The sequence below is a fragment of the Coregonus lavaretus genome (assembly GCF_964263955.1).
Source record: "Coregonus lavaretus genome assembly, chromosome: 28".
Taxonomy (NCBI): domain Eukaryota; kingdom Metazoa; phylum Chordata; class Actinopteri; order Salmoniformes; family Salmonidae; genus Coregonus; species Coregonus lavaretus.
The window spans coordinates 23,690,314-23,702,620 of record NC_140015.1 but is presented as its reverse complement, the minus strand read 5'-3'; the positions used below and the strand labels follow the sequence as shown (position 1 = coordinate 23,702,620).

The 12,307-nt window shown below is 50.9% G+C and overlaps 1 pseudogene across 1 annotated transcript in view; it reads left to right on the top strand.

The window, feature by feature from the left end:
- LOC311103186 (myosin-13-like) overlaps window positions 1-10,903 on the top strand; it is a 33,141-nt pseudogene extending 22,238 nt beyond the window's left edge. Inside the window, exons 26-39 of the transcript in view lie at window positions 2,501-2,529; window positions 2,609-2,727; window positions 2,801-2,997; window positions 3,088-3,271; window positions 3,382-3,545; window positions 3,659-3,729; window positions 8,909-8,962; window positions 9,062-9,370; window positions 9,475-9,678; window positions 9,786-10,113; window positions 10,224-10,311; window positions 10,455-10,550; window positions 10,640-10,771; window positions 10,883-10,903. The product of the transcript in view is annotated as a myosin-13-like (transcript). The remainder of the gene's footprint in view (window positions 1-2,500; window positions 2,530-2,608; window positions 2,728-2,800; window positions 2,998-3,087; window positions 3,272-3,381; window positions 3,546-3,658; window positions 3,730-8,908; window positions 8,963-9,061; window positions 9,371-9,474; window positions 9,679-9,785; window positions 10,114-10,223; window positions 10,312-10,454; window positions 10,551-10,639; window positions 10,772-10,882) is intronic.
- Window positions 10,904-12,307: the final 1,404 nt, after the last annotated feature.

Genomic DNA, 12,307 nt, shown 5'->3' with positions numbered 1-12,307 from the left:
CATCAGTCTTCCAATACTTCGTAGATGAGATTTTCCGGGATATGCAGGGGCAAGGGGTGGTCGTGTACATTGATGACATTCTAGTGTACTCGTCTACCCGAGCCGAGCATATAGCCCTGGTGCGTCGTGTATTGAGGAGGCTGTTGGAGCACGACCTATATGTCAAGGCAGAGAAATGTCTGTTTTTCCAGGAGTCGGTCTCCTTTTTGGGTTATCGGTTGTCCGCGTCAGGGGTGAGAATGGAGGTGGATCGTGTGTCAGCTGTGCGTAATTGGCAAACCCCAACCACTGTCAAAGAGGTGCAGCAGTTCTTGGGCTTTGCGAATTACTACCGGAGGTTTATCCGGGGTTTTGGACAGGTGGCAGCTCCCATCACGTCCCTTCTGAAAGGGGGTCCGGTGCGCCTGCAGTGGTCAGCTGATGCGGACAGGGCCTTTAGGAGACTGAAGGACCTGTTTACGTCGGCTCCGGTGCTGGCGCATCCGGACCCCGCATTACCCTTTCAGGTCGAGGTGGACGCGTCTGAGGCCGGTATAGGGGCCGTACTCTCTCAACGGTCCGGCACGCCACCTAAACTCCGCCCCTGTGCTTTTTACTCAAAAAAGCTCAGCCCGGCGGAGCGAAATTATGACGTCGGGGACAGGGAGCTGTTAGCTGTAGTTCAGGCCCTTAAGGTGTGGAGGCATTGGCTTGAGGGGGCTCAACACCCTTTCCTCATTTTGACTGACCATCGGAACCTGGAGTACATCCGGGCAGCGAGGAGACTGAACCCTCGCCAGGCTCGATGGAGTATGTTTCTCGCCAGGTTCGTATTTAAAATCACGTACATCCCTGGGTCCCAGAATGGTAAGGCAGATGCGCTGTCCCGGCGGTATGACACGGAGGAGAGGTCCGTTGAGCCTACTCCCATACTACCGGAGTCTTGTCTTGTGGCACCGGTGGTGTGGGAGGTCGATGCTGAAATCGAGCGAGCGTTGCGTACCGACCCCAGCCCTCCACAGTGTCCTGTGGGTCGGAAGTATGTTCCGCTCGAGATTCGGGATCGACTCATTTACTGGGCTCACACGTCACCCTCCTCTGGACATCCGGGTATTGGCCGGACAGTGCATTGTCTTAGCACTAAATACTGGTGGCCCACGTTAGCCAGGGATGTGAGGGTTTATGTCTCCTCCTGCTCGGTGTGCGCCCAGTGTAAGGCGCCCAGACACCTGCCCAGGGGTAAGTTACAACCCCTGCCCGTTCCACAACGACCATGGTCCCACCTCTCGGTGGATTTTGTGACAGACCTTCCCCTCTCTCAGGGGAATCCCACCATCCTGGTCGTTGTGGACCGGTTCTCTAAGGCCTGTCGTCTTCTCCCTATGTCGGGTCTTCCTACTGCCCTACAAACCGCAGAGGCACTATTTACCCACGTCTTCCGGCATTACGGGGTACCCGAGGATATAGTGTCTGATCGAGGCCCCCAGTTTACCTCCCGAGTATGGAGAGCGTTCATGGAGCGTTTGGGGGTCTCGGTGAGCCTTACCTCAGGGTACCACCCGGAGAGTAACGGGCAGGTAAAACGAGTCAACCAGGATGTGGGTAGGTTTCTGAGGTCGTATTGCCAGGACCGGCCTGAGGAGTGGGCTCGGTACATTCCCTGGGCCGAGATGGCCCAGAACTCTCTCCGCCACTCCTCTACCAACCTAACCCCCTTCCAATGTGTGTTAGGTTACCAGCCGGTTCTGGCACCTTGGCAGCAGAGCCAGATCGAGGCCCCTGCGGTGGATGATTGGATGAGGCGCTCGGAGGAGACGTGGAACGCTGCACACGTCCACCTGCAGCGGGCCATCCGTCGTCACAAGGCGAGCGCCGATCTCCACCGCAGTGAGGGGCTGGTGTACGCACCCGGAGATCGAGTCTGGCTCTCTACCAGAAACCTACCCCTCCGCCTGCCCTGCCGGAAGCTGGGTCGGCGGTTTGTGGGGCCTTTTAAAGTCCTGAGAAGATTGAACGAGGTGTGTTATAGGTTACATCTGCCTATTGAATATAAGAATATTAACCCCTCGTTCCATGTGTCTCTTCTCAGGCCGGTGGTAGCTGGTCCACTCCAGGAAGGTGAGATAGGAGAGACTCCTCCGCCCCCACTAGACATCGAGGGGGCTCCGGCGTACACCGTTCGGTCCATCTTGGACTCAAGACGCCGGATGGGGGGTCTCCAGTATCTCGTGGAGTGGGAGGGGTACGGCCCGGAGGAGCGGTGCTGGGTGCCGTGGAGGGACATCCTAGACCCATCTCTCCTGTCGGAGTTCCACCGGGACCATCCCGCGCGCCCTGCTCCGCGCCCTCCTGGTCGTCCCCGAGGCCGGGGTCGGCGCACGGCTGGAGCCGCGCATCAAGGGGGGGGTACTGTCACGGTTTCGGCCGAGGCTGCTCCTCCTCCTTGTTCGGGCAGGTTTCGGCGGTCGTCGTCCCCGGAGTACTAGCTGCCACCGATCTATGTTTCATGTTCGTTTTCAAGCCAGAAAGCTCGACTGCAGACAGAAAATGGTGAAAACTTCACGTCCAAATAGTCAAAGCCAATGTTCACATTTACATATTTCTGAACTTCTATTTTGATCATTTTCAGGGGAGATGTCACAACAGCTTGAGGAGAAGGATTCCTTAATGTCACACCTAACTCGCGGCAAACAAGCCTATGTCCAACAAATAGAAGAGCTGAAAAGGCAGAATGAGGAGGATGTTAAGGTCAACATAATATATGCTACTAAAATGTTATGTTTGTGAAGAAAAAGCCCATGACATTTCCTTTCCATATTAGGCTAAGAATGCCCTGGCATATGGTTTACAATGAACCCGCCATGACTGTGATCTGCTCCGGGAGCAGTATGAGGAAGAGCAGGAGTCCAAGGCTGAGCTGCAGAGGAGCATGTCCAAGGCCATCAGTGAGGTAGCTCTGTGGAGAACCAAGTATGAGACTGATGCCACCCAGCGCACTGAGGAACTTGAAGAGGCCAAGTAAGATCCAACACAATTGATCTATTTTGTCCACGTGATCGCTTCAACCAAAGGGAAAGGTATTATGGAATTTCACGTTTCCCACTACAGGAAGAAGCTAGCCCTACGTCTTCAGGAAGCAGAGGAAGCTGTTGAGGCAAACAACTCCAAGTGCTCCTCATTGGAGAAGACCAAGCAGAGGCTGCAGGGGGATGTGGAGGATCTGATGATGGATGTTGAGAGAGCCAACTCTGCTGCTGCCACTCTGGACAAGAAGCAAATAAACTTTGATAATGTGCAAGATGGCATACCTACTATTTTAGAAATACATGTTTATGATGCTTTACCATGTGTTTATTTATATGACAAATATAGCCTGTCTATGTAATATTTCGTAATTTGTAGATCCTGGCAGAAATGGAAGCAGAAATTTGAGAGTCAGGCAGAGCTGGAGGCATCCTTGAAAGAGGTTCGCTCCATGGGCACTGAGAACTTCAAAATGAAGAATGCCTATGAGGAATCTCTTGAACATCTCGAAACACTCAAACGTGAAAACAAAAACATGCAACGTATGTCAAGGATCTTTATTTAGTAAATGCTCTCATACCACACACAATCTTTAAGTATAGAAACATTATATAGAAACAATTAAGCTTACTGAGAAATGTTTTTTTTCTTCTAGAGGAAATTATGGATCTCACTGAACAGCTAGGGGAAACAGGAAAAACCATTAATGAGCTTGAAAAGTCAAAGAAACTGTCAGAACGCTGCGTGTGGATGTGGTGCAGGGAATCAAGCGCAGGAACAAGGGTGTTCGTCAACAGACTTTAGTATATCCAAACAGGCATGAGTCGCCAACCCAACCGGGTGGCACGAACAAATTACGCACAAACAACAGTGCGAAAACAAGAAAAAAGCGCACGCAGTGCGAACTCTCAAATACAACGATATGAGAGAGGAAACTCCTCAATGGCAACAGCTGACAATAATAATCACACATAACACCTGACCCAACACACGATAACTAAATAGGAAACAAAATCAAACACTAACAAGGGACAGGTGTACAACCAGACAAAACCAAACAAACATGAAACATCGAACGGTGGCAGCTAGTACTCCGGGGACGACGACCGCCGAAGCCTGCCCGAACAAGGAGAAGGAGCAGCCTCGGCCGAAACCGTGACAGTACCCCCCCCTTGACGCGCGGCTCCAGCCGTGCGCCGATCCCGGCCTCGGGGACGACCAGGACGACGCGGAGCAGGGCGCGTAGGATGACCCCGATGGAACTCGGTCAGCAGGGACAGGTCTAATATGTCCCTCCTCGGCACCCAGCACCGCTCCTCCGGGCCGTACCCCTCCCACTCCACGAGATATTGGAGACCCCCCATCCGGCGTCTCGAATCAAGGATGGACCTCACAGTGTACGCCGGAACCCCCTCGATGTCCAACGGGGGCAGAGGAATCTCCTCTATCTCATAATCCTGGAGTGGACCAGCTACCACCGGCCTGAGGAGAGACACATGAAACGAGGGGTTAATATTCCTGTACTCAATAGGCAGTTCTAACCTGTAACACACCTCGTTCAACCTCCTCAGGACTTTAAATGGCCCCACAAACCGCCGACCCAGCTTCCGGCAGGGCAGGCGGAGGGGCAGGTTTCTGGTCGAGAGCCAGACTCGATCTCCAGGTGCGTACACAGGCCCCTCACTGCGGTGGAGATCGGCGCTCGTCTTATGCCGACGGATGGCCCGCTGCAGATGAACGTGGGCAGCGTTCCACGTCTCCTCCGAGCGCCGCACCCACTCATCCACCGCAGGGGCCTCGATCTGGCTCTCGTGCCAAGGTGCCAGAACCGGCTGGTACCCTAACACACACTGGAAAGGGGTTAGTTGGGTGGAGGAGTGGCGGAGAGAGTTCTGCGCCATCTCGGCCCACGGAACGTATCTCGCCCACTCCTCCGGCCGGTCCTGGCAATAAGACCTCAGAAACCCCCCCACATCCTGGTTGACACGTTCAACCTGCCCATTACTCTCCGGGTGGTAACCCGAGGTAAGGCTCACCGAAACCCCCAACCGTTCCATAAACGCTCTCCACACTCTGGAGGTGAACTGGGGGCCTCGATCAGACACTATATCCTCGGGTACCCCGTAATGCCGGAAGACATGGGTAAACAGAGCCTCAGCGGTCTGTAGGGCAGTAGGTAGACCCGGCATGGGTAGGAGACGACAGGCCTTCGAGAACCGATCCACAACGACCAGGATGGTAGTATTCCCCTGTGAGAGGGGAAGGTCTGTAACAAAATCCACCGAGAGGTGGGACCAGGGTCGTTGTGGAACGGGCAGGGGTTGTAGCTTACCCCTGGGCAAATGTCTGGGCGCCTTACACTGGGCACACACCGAACAGGAGGAGACATAAATCCTCACATCCCTGGCTAACGTTGGCCACCAGTACTTAGTGCTAAGGCAGTGAACTGTCCGGCCGATACCTGGATGTCCAGAGGAGGGGGACGTATGAGCCCAATAAATGAGGCGATCGCGTACCTCGAGCGGAACGTACGTCCGACCCACAGGACACTGGGGAGGACTTGGGTCGGTGCGTAACGCCCGCTCGATCTCGGCATCGACCTCCCATACCACCGGTGCAACCAGACAAGACTTCGGTAGTATGGGAGTGGGCTCAACGGACCTCTCCTCCGTGTCATATCGCCGAGACAGGGCATCTGCCTTCCCGTTCTGGGACCCAGGGATGTAAATGATTTTAAACACAAACCGGGCTAGAAACATAGTCCAGCGGGCCTGGCGAGGATTCAGTCTCCTAGCTGCCCGGATGTATTCCAGGTTACGGTGGTCAGTTAGAATGAGGAAAGGGTGTTGAGCCCCCTCAAGCCAATGCCTCCACACCTTTAGGGCCTGTACCACGGCTAACAGCTCCCTGTCCCCTACGTCATAATTCCGCTCCGCCGGACTGAGCTTCTTAGAATAAAAAGCACAGGGGCGGAGTTTAGGTGGTGTGCCAGACCGTTGTGAGAGAACGGCCCCAATACCAGCCTCGGACGCGTCTACCTCTACCTGGAAAGGTAAAGCGGGATCCGGATGCGCCAACACCGGCGCTGAGGTAAACAGGTCCTTCAGTCTCCCAAAAGCCCTGTCCGCCTCAGCTGACCACTGCAAGCGCACCGGACCCCCCTTCAACAGAGACGTAATGGGAGCTGCCACCTGTCCAAAACCCCGAATAAACCTCCGGTAATAATTCGCAAAGCCCAAGAACTGTTGCACCCCTTTCACAGTGGTTGGGGTTTGCCAATTACGCACAGCTGACACCCGGTCAACCTCCATCTTCACCCCTGACGCAGACAACTGATAACCCAAAAAGGAGACCGACTTCTGAAAGAACAGACATTTCTCTGCCTTGACATATAGGTCATGCTCCAACAGCCTCCTCAACACTCGGCGCACCAGGGCTACATGCTCAGCTCGGGTAGAACTGTACACCAGAATATCGTCTATGTACACGACTACTCCCCGCCCCTGCATGTCCCGGAAAATCTCATCTACAAAGGATTGGAAGACTGAGGGAGCATTCATTAACCCATATGGCATGACGAGATACTCGTAATGACCGGAGGTCGTGCTAAATGCTGTCTTCCATTCATCGCCCTCTCTAATGCGCACCAAGTTATATGCGCTCCTAAGATCCAATTTTGTGAAGAACTGAGCACCGTGTAATGACTCCGTCATAGTCGCAATCAGAGGAAGTGGATAGCTGTACTTCACTGTAATCTGATTGAGACCGCGGTAATCAATACACGGGCGCAGACCTCCATCTTTTTTCTTCACAAAAAAGAAGCTTGAGGAAGCGGGTGAAGTGGAGGCCCGTATGTATCCCTGTCTCAGAGACTCGGCGATGTAAGTTTCCATTGCCTTCCTCTCCTCTTGGGACAAGGGATACACATGGCTCCGCGGGAGGGCTGCTCCTGACTGGAGGTCTATCGCACAATCCCCCTGTCTATGAGGCTGCAGCTGCGCCGCCCGAGTCTTACTGAACACCAGTTTCAAATCCTCATACTCAGGGGGAATCTGCAGTGCTGGCATTAGATTCGGACTCTCCACCGAGGTCGCCCCTATGGAAACACCCAGACACAGCCCCACACACTGAGCAGACCACCCTGTAAGAGCTTTCTCTCGCCACGAAATAGTAGGGTCATGGGTAATTAACCAGGGAAGCCCCAGCACCACCGGATACGCAGGAGAGTCAATCAGATAGAGCTGAATCGTCTCCTCATGACCCCCCTGCGTCACCATCTTAAGAGGCGCTGTGACCTCCCCAATCAACCCAGATCCTAACGGACGGCTATCTAGGGCATGTACAGGGAAAGGCTTATCAACGGGACGGAGGGGAATCCCTAACTTTACACAGAACTGGCGATCTACAAAATTCCCAGCTGCGCCTGAATCTACCAGCGCCTTATGCTGGGAACGAGGTGCAACCTGTGGGAAACAAACAGGCAAGGTTAGGTGAACGACAGAAAGCTCTGGGTAAGTAGGGCGCCTACTCACCTGGGAGGACTCCCCAATGCCTGGCCTGACCTCACCTCCACCAGGGGACCTTCCCCAACACCTAGCCGCGGTGTGCCCTCCACGGCCACAGTTGGTGCAGGGAACGGCCCCCCTCGGGTTCCTACTCCTCCGTTCCCTAGCGCCAGCACCTCCGAGCTCCATAGGGCTCGGCTCGGAGGTGCTGGAAGGTGGAATGGGCAACCCCCACCCGGGACGTCCACGGGTAGCGAGCAGGGTGTCCAGCCGAATGGCCATGTCGACCAGTTGGTCAAATGACAACGTGGTATCCCTGCACGCCAACTCTCTCTGGACGTCCTCCCGGAGGCTGCAGCGGAAGTGGTCTATGAGGGCCCGCTCATTCCACCCTGCATCTGCCGCTAGAGTCCGGAACTCCAATGCAAAAGCCTGTGCGCTCCTCATCCCCTGTCGGAGGTAGAACAGACGCTCCCCCGCCGCCTTCCCCTCCGGTGGATGGTCAAACACGGCACGGAAGCGGCGGGAGAACTCCGCATAGGTAACAGTAGCGGCGTCTATTCTCCTCCATTCGGCGTTGGCCCACTCCAACGCCTTGCCGGTGAGACAGGAGATGAGGGCGGAGACGCTCTCGTGTCCCGAGGGAGCCGGGTGTACGGTGGCGAGGTAGAGCTCCACTTGCAGCAAGAACCCTTGACACCCGGCAGCGGAGCCGTCGTACGCCCTCGGGAGGGAGAGCCGAATCCCGCTGGGTTCCGGAAGGGGGACAGGAGGACTGACCGATGGGGATGGTCCGGTAGGTGGGGGCGTGGGTACCCCGCTGGTCTCCCATCGGTGGAGAGTGTTCATCACCTGATCCAGGGCGTGACCGATCTGGTTGATCCTGTCCTCCTGCCCACGAAGACGGTCTTCCATAATGTCCGTTGGCGCGGCTGCTCCTGCTGATTCCATAGTGGGATGTGTGATTCTGTCAGAACGCTGCGTGTGGATGTGGTGCAGGGAATCAAGCGCAGGAACAAGGGTGTTCGTCAACAGACTTTAGTATATCCAAACAGGCATGAGTCGCCAACCCAACCGGGTGGCACGAACAAATTACGCACAAACAACAGTGCGAAAACAAGAAAAAAGCGCACGCAGTGCGAACTCTCAAATACAACGATATGAGAGAGGAAACTCCTCAATGGCAACAGCTGACAATAATAATCACACATAACACCTGACCCAACACACGATAACTAAATAGGAAACAAAATCAAACACTAACAAGGGACAGGTGTACAACCAGACAAAACCAAACAAACATGAAACATCGAACGGTGGCAGCTAGTACTCCGGGGACGACGACCGCCGAAGCCTGCCCGAACAAGGAGAAGGAGCAGCCTCGGCCGAAACCGTGACAGAAACAGTCTGAACAGGAGAAGACAGAGGTTCAGACTGCCCTGGAGGAGGCAGAGGTAATAGTAAAACTTGTAAAGATGGTACCTCATATTTATCCCGATTCCCAACTACAATATCTTCCTGTCTATTCTGACTATACATTAACTCCCATTCAGGCATCTATAGAGCATGACGAATCTAAGATCCTCTGTGCCCAGCTGGAGTTGAACCAGGTGAAGTCTGAGGTGGACAGAAAGATTTCTGAAAAGGATGAGGAGATTGACCAGTTGAAGAGAAACAGCCAGAGAGTTATTGATTCCATGCAGACCAATCTGGACGCTGAGGTCAGGAGCAGGAATGATGCCCTGCGAGTTAAGAAGAAGATGGAGGGAGACCTCAATGAGATGGAGATTCAGCTAAGCCATGCTAATAGGCAGGCCAGTGAGTCACAAAAACAGCTGAGATATATCCAAGATCAGCTCAAGGTTAGCTGATGGAAACAAACATACATGAAATATACTGTTTGTTTTGCAGTTATAGGAGAAACTTCACCATTTCCATTTACTTTGATCAATTCATTCCCCCGTAGGAAGCACAACTCCACCTTGATGATGCTATTAGAGGACAGGATGATACGAAGGAGCAGGTTGACATGTCTGAGCGCAGGAGCAACCTGTTGCAGGCTGAAATTGATGAGATGAGGGGTACTCTGGAACAGACTGAGAGAAGCCGTAAAACAGCTGAGCAAGAACTAGTGGGTGCTAGCGAGAGAGTGCAGTTACAGCACTCACAGGTACAGTACTCGACTTTCTTAATCACCTCAGCCCTAAAGCAACAACTCATTTAATCTAAAAATACAAAATGTCCCCATGGTGATTTGCTGAATTACATATTTTACAGAATACAAGCCTGATCAACATTCGCAAGAAACTTGAGGCTGATCTCGCCTCAATTCAGGATGAGTTGGAAGACAGTATTCAGGAGGCCAGAAACGCTGAGGAGAAGGCCAAAAAGGCTATCACTGATGTACGTCTATGTTCCGCCTTATTTACTGTAAGTGTCCCTGATGGCAGAGGAGCTGAAGAAGGAGCAGGACACAAGTGGTCACCTTGAGAGAATGAAGAAGAATCTGGAGATCACCGTCAAGGACCTGCAGCACCGTCTAGTTGAAGCAGAGAATATTGCCATGAAGGGTGGAAAGAAGCAACTCCAGAAACTGGAGACAAGGGTAGTGTTTGTATAGTTAATATTATAATAGAACCTTAACTATTATTGAAGATGCAGATGACAATGTTATGCTTGTATTATGTGGTGGTAATAGTTGTTGGTTTCCATCAGGTGAGAGAGCTGGAGATTGAGCTAGAGTCAGAGCAGAAACACGCCTCAGATGCTGTATGAGCACAGAATCAAGGAGCTCACCTATCAGGTAAATGTCAGCTGGATGGATACACTGCATGCAAAACTGCACCGTTGAATTCCTCATCACCACAGTTCTTTGGTGCATGGCAATTTTAAGAATTCTCCATAATAGGCCATAGGCTGCATAAAATGTGTCCTGTTTTAAAACAGTCTGAGGAGGATAAAAATAACATCATTAGACTTCAAGAACTGGTGGACAAGTTACAGCTGAAGGTCAAAGCCTACAAGAGACAGGTGGAGGAGGCTGTGAGTACAACTCAATCCAGACCAGTTTACACACATGGTTTTTAACCTCCCTTCAAAATGTTGACACTTAATCCAATTTCATTTTATAGGAGGAGCAAGCCAATACCCACCTGATCAAGTTCAGGAAGGTGCAGCATGAGTTGGAGGAGGCTGAAGAGCGTGCTGACAATGCTGAGACCCAGGTCAACAAGATGCGGGTTAAGCGTCGTGACATGGGCAAGGTGATTGGATGGCCTAGCAAACTTACTGCATTCATACAATAAATCTGACTAACCATACCTGATATACTGAAGTGGTATACAAATAAATCCTTACTATTTCTTATTTTACAGGGAAAAGACAGTGGAGAGTAACCGATGGCATTTTGAAGGAAAAGTGGACAATACCTGCAACATTAAGCAACATACTCTTAACCAACAACTTCCAAATACCTCCTCATTTGTTTAGTCTAATGGATATCTATGAGAACTGTAAGAAAATGGTCAAGAGGTGAAATGTAAAAGTTGTAGATTATTTTGGTTTGTCGCTCTATAATAATAAACTCTCAACATGATTTATGTTAATTGATTCATTGTCTGGATACACAAAAGTTAGCCTATGCTATTTGACAAAATCAGTAGTAAAACAAAAAATAGTAGCCTAGTATTTGTTACTACTCTATCCCATTTCGAATGGCGCAAAATGCACTCAACATTAGGGCCTACCTACACAATACAGGCAGAGAAAAATGTAAGTTCACAGTTGACAGACCTAGGTCTTGCGTTCCATTTGCTTATATTAGGGGAACATGCAGGAGTGGAATTTGGGAAAAACAAAAAAACAGAGTGGCTCACCGGGCATTCAGCTCAAAAAAACATGTCAAAATGTCCCTACAGAAACATTTTCACTTTTTACATTCACATTCCGCCCCCCACGTCCACCCTTAGCCATGCAGTATCTTAATGGAATTCCTATTGCTGCAAAATAAACTAAAAAATAACGACTTAATAAATCCAACACATAAAATTATTAATGATTTGGTGAACTCATAACCTGGCCTAGCACGGTTACGTCATGACTATACCCACTGGGCACAAACTGGTTGTATTGTGACACAATGTATTGTGATGTGGAATCTATGTGGAAAATACATTGAATTTGAAAACAACGTAAACTGTTATTTTGAGGGTGAAATTTCAACCACATGATTACGTCATCATGGTAACCAAATGTCAACATAGACAAACCTTGTATAAAATATGTTGAATTTGTACCTTTAAAACAATGTCAGATATCTACGTTATATCTACAACGTTATACAGTGGGGAAAAAAAGTATTTAGTCAGCCACCAATTGTGCAAGTTCTCCCACTTAAAAAGATGAGAGAGGCCTGTCATTTTCATCATAGGTACACGTCAACTATGACAGACAAAATGAGAAAAAAAATCCAGAAAATCACATTGTAGGATTTTTAATGAATTTATTTGCAAATTATGGTGGAAAATAAGTATTTGGTCAATAACAAAAGTTTCTCAATACTTTGTTATATACCCTTTGTTGGCAATGACACAGGTCAAACGTTTTCTGTAAGTCTTCACAAGGTTTTCACACACTGTTGCTGGTATTTTGGCCCATTCCTCCATGCAGATCTCCTCTAGAGCAGTGATGTTTTGGGGCTGTCGCTGGGCAACACGGACTTTCAACTCCCTCCAAAGATTTTCTATGGGGTTGAGATCTGGAGACTGGCTAGGCCACTCCAGGACCTTGAAATGCTTCTT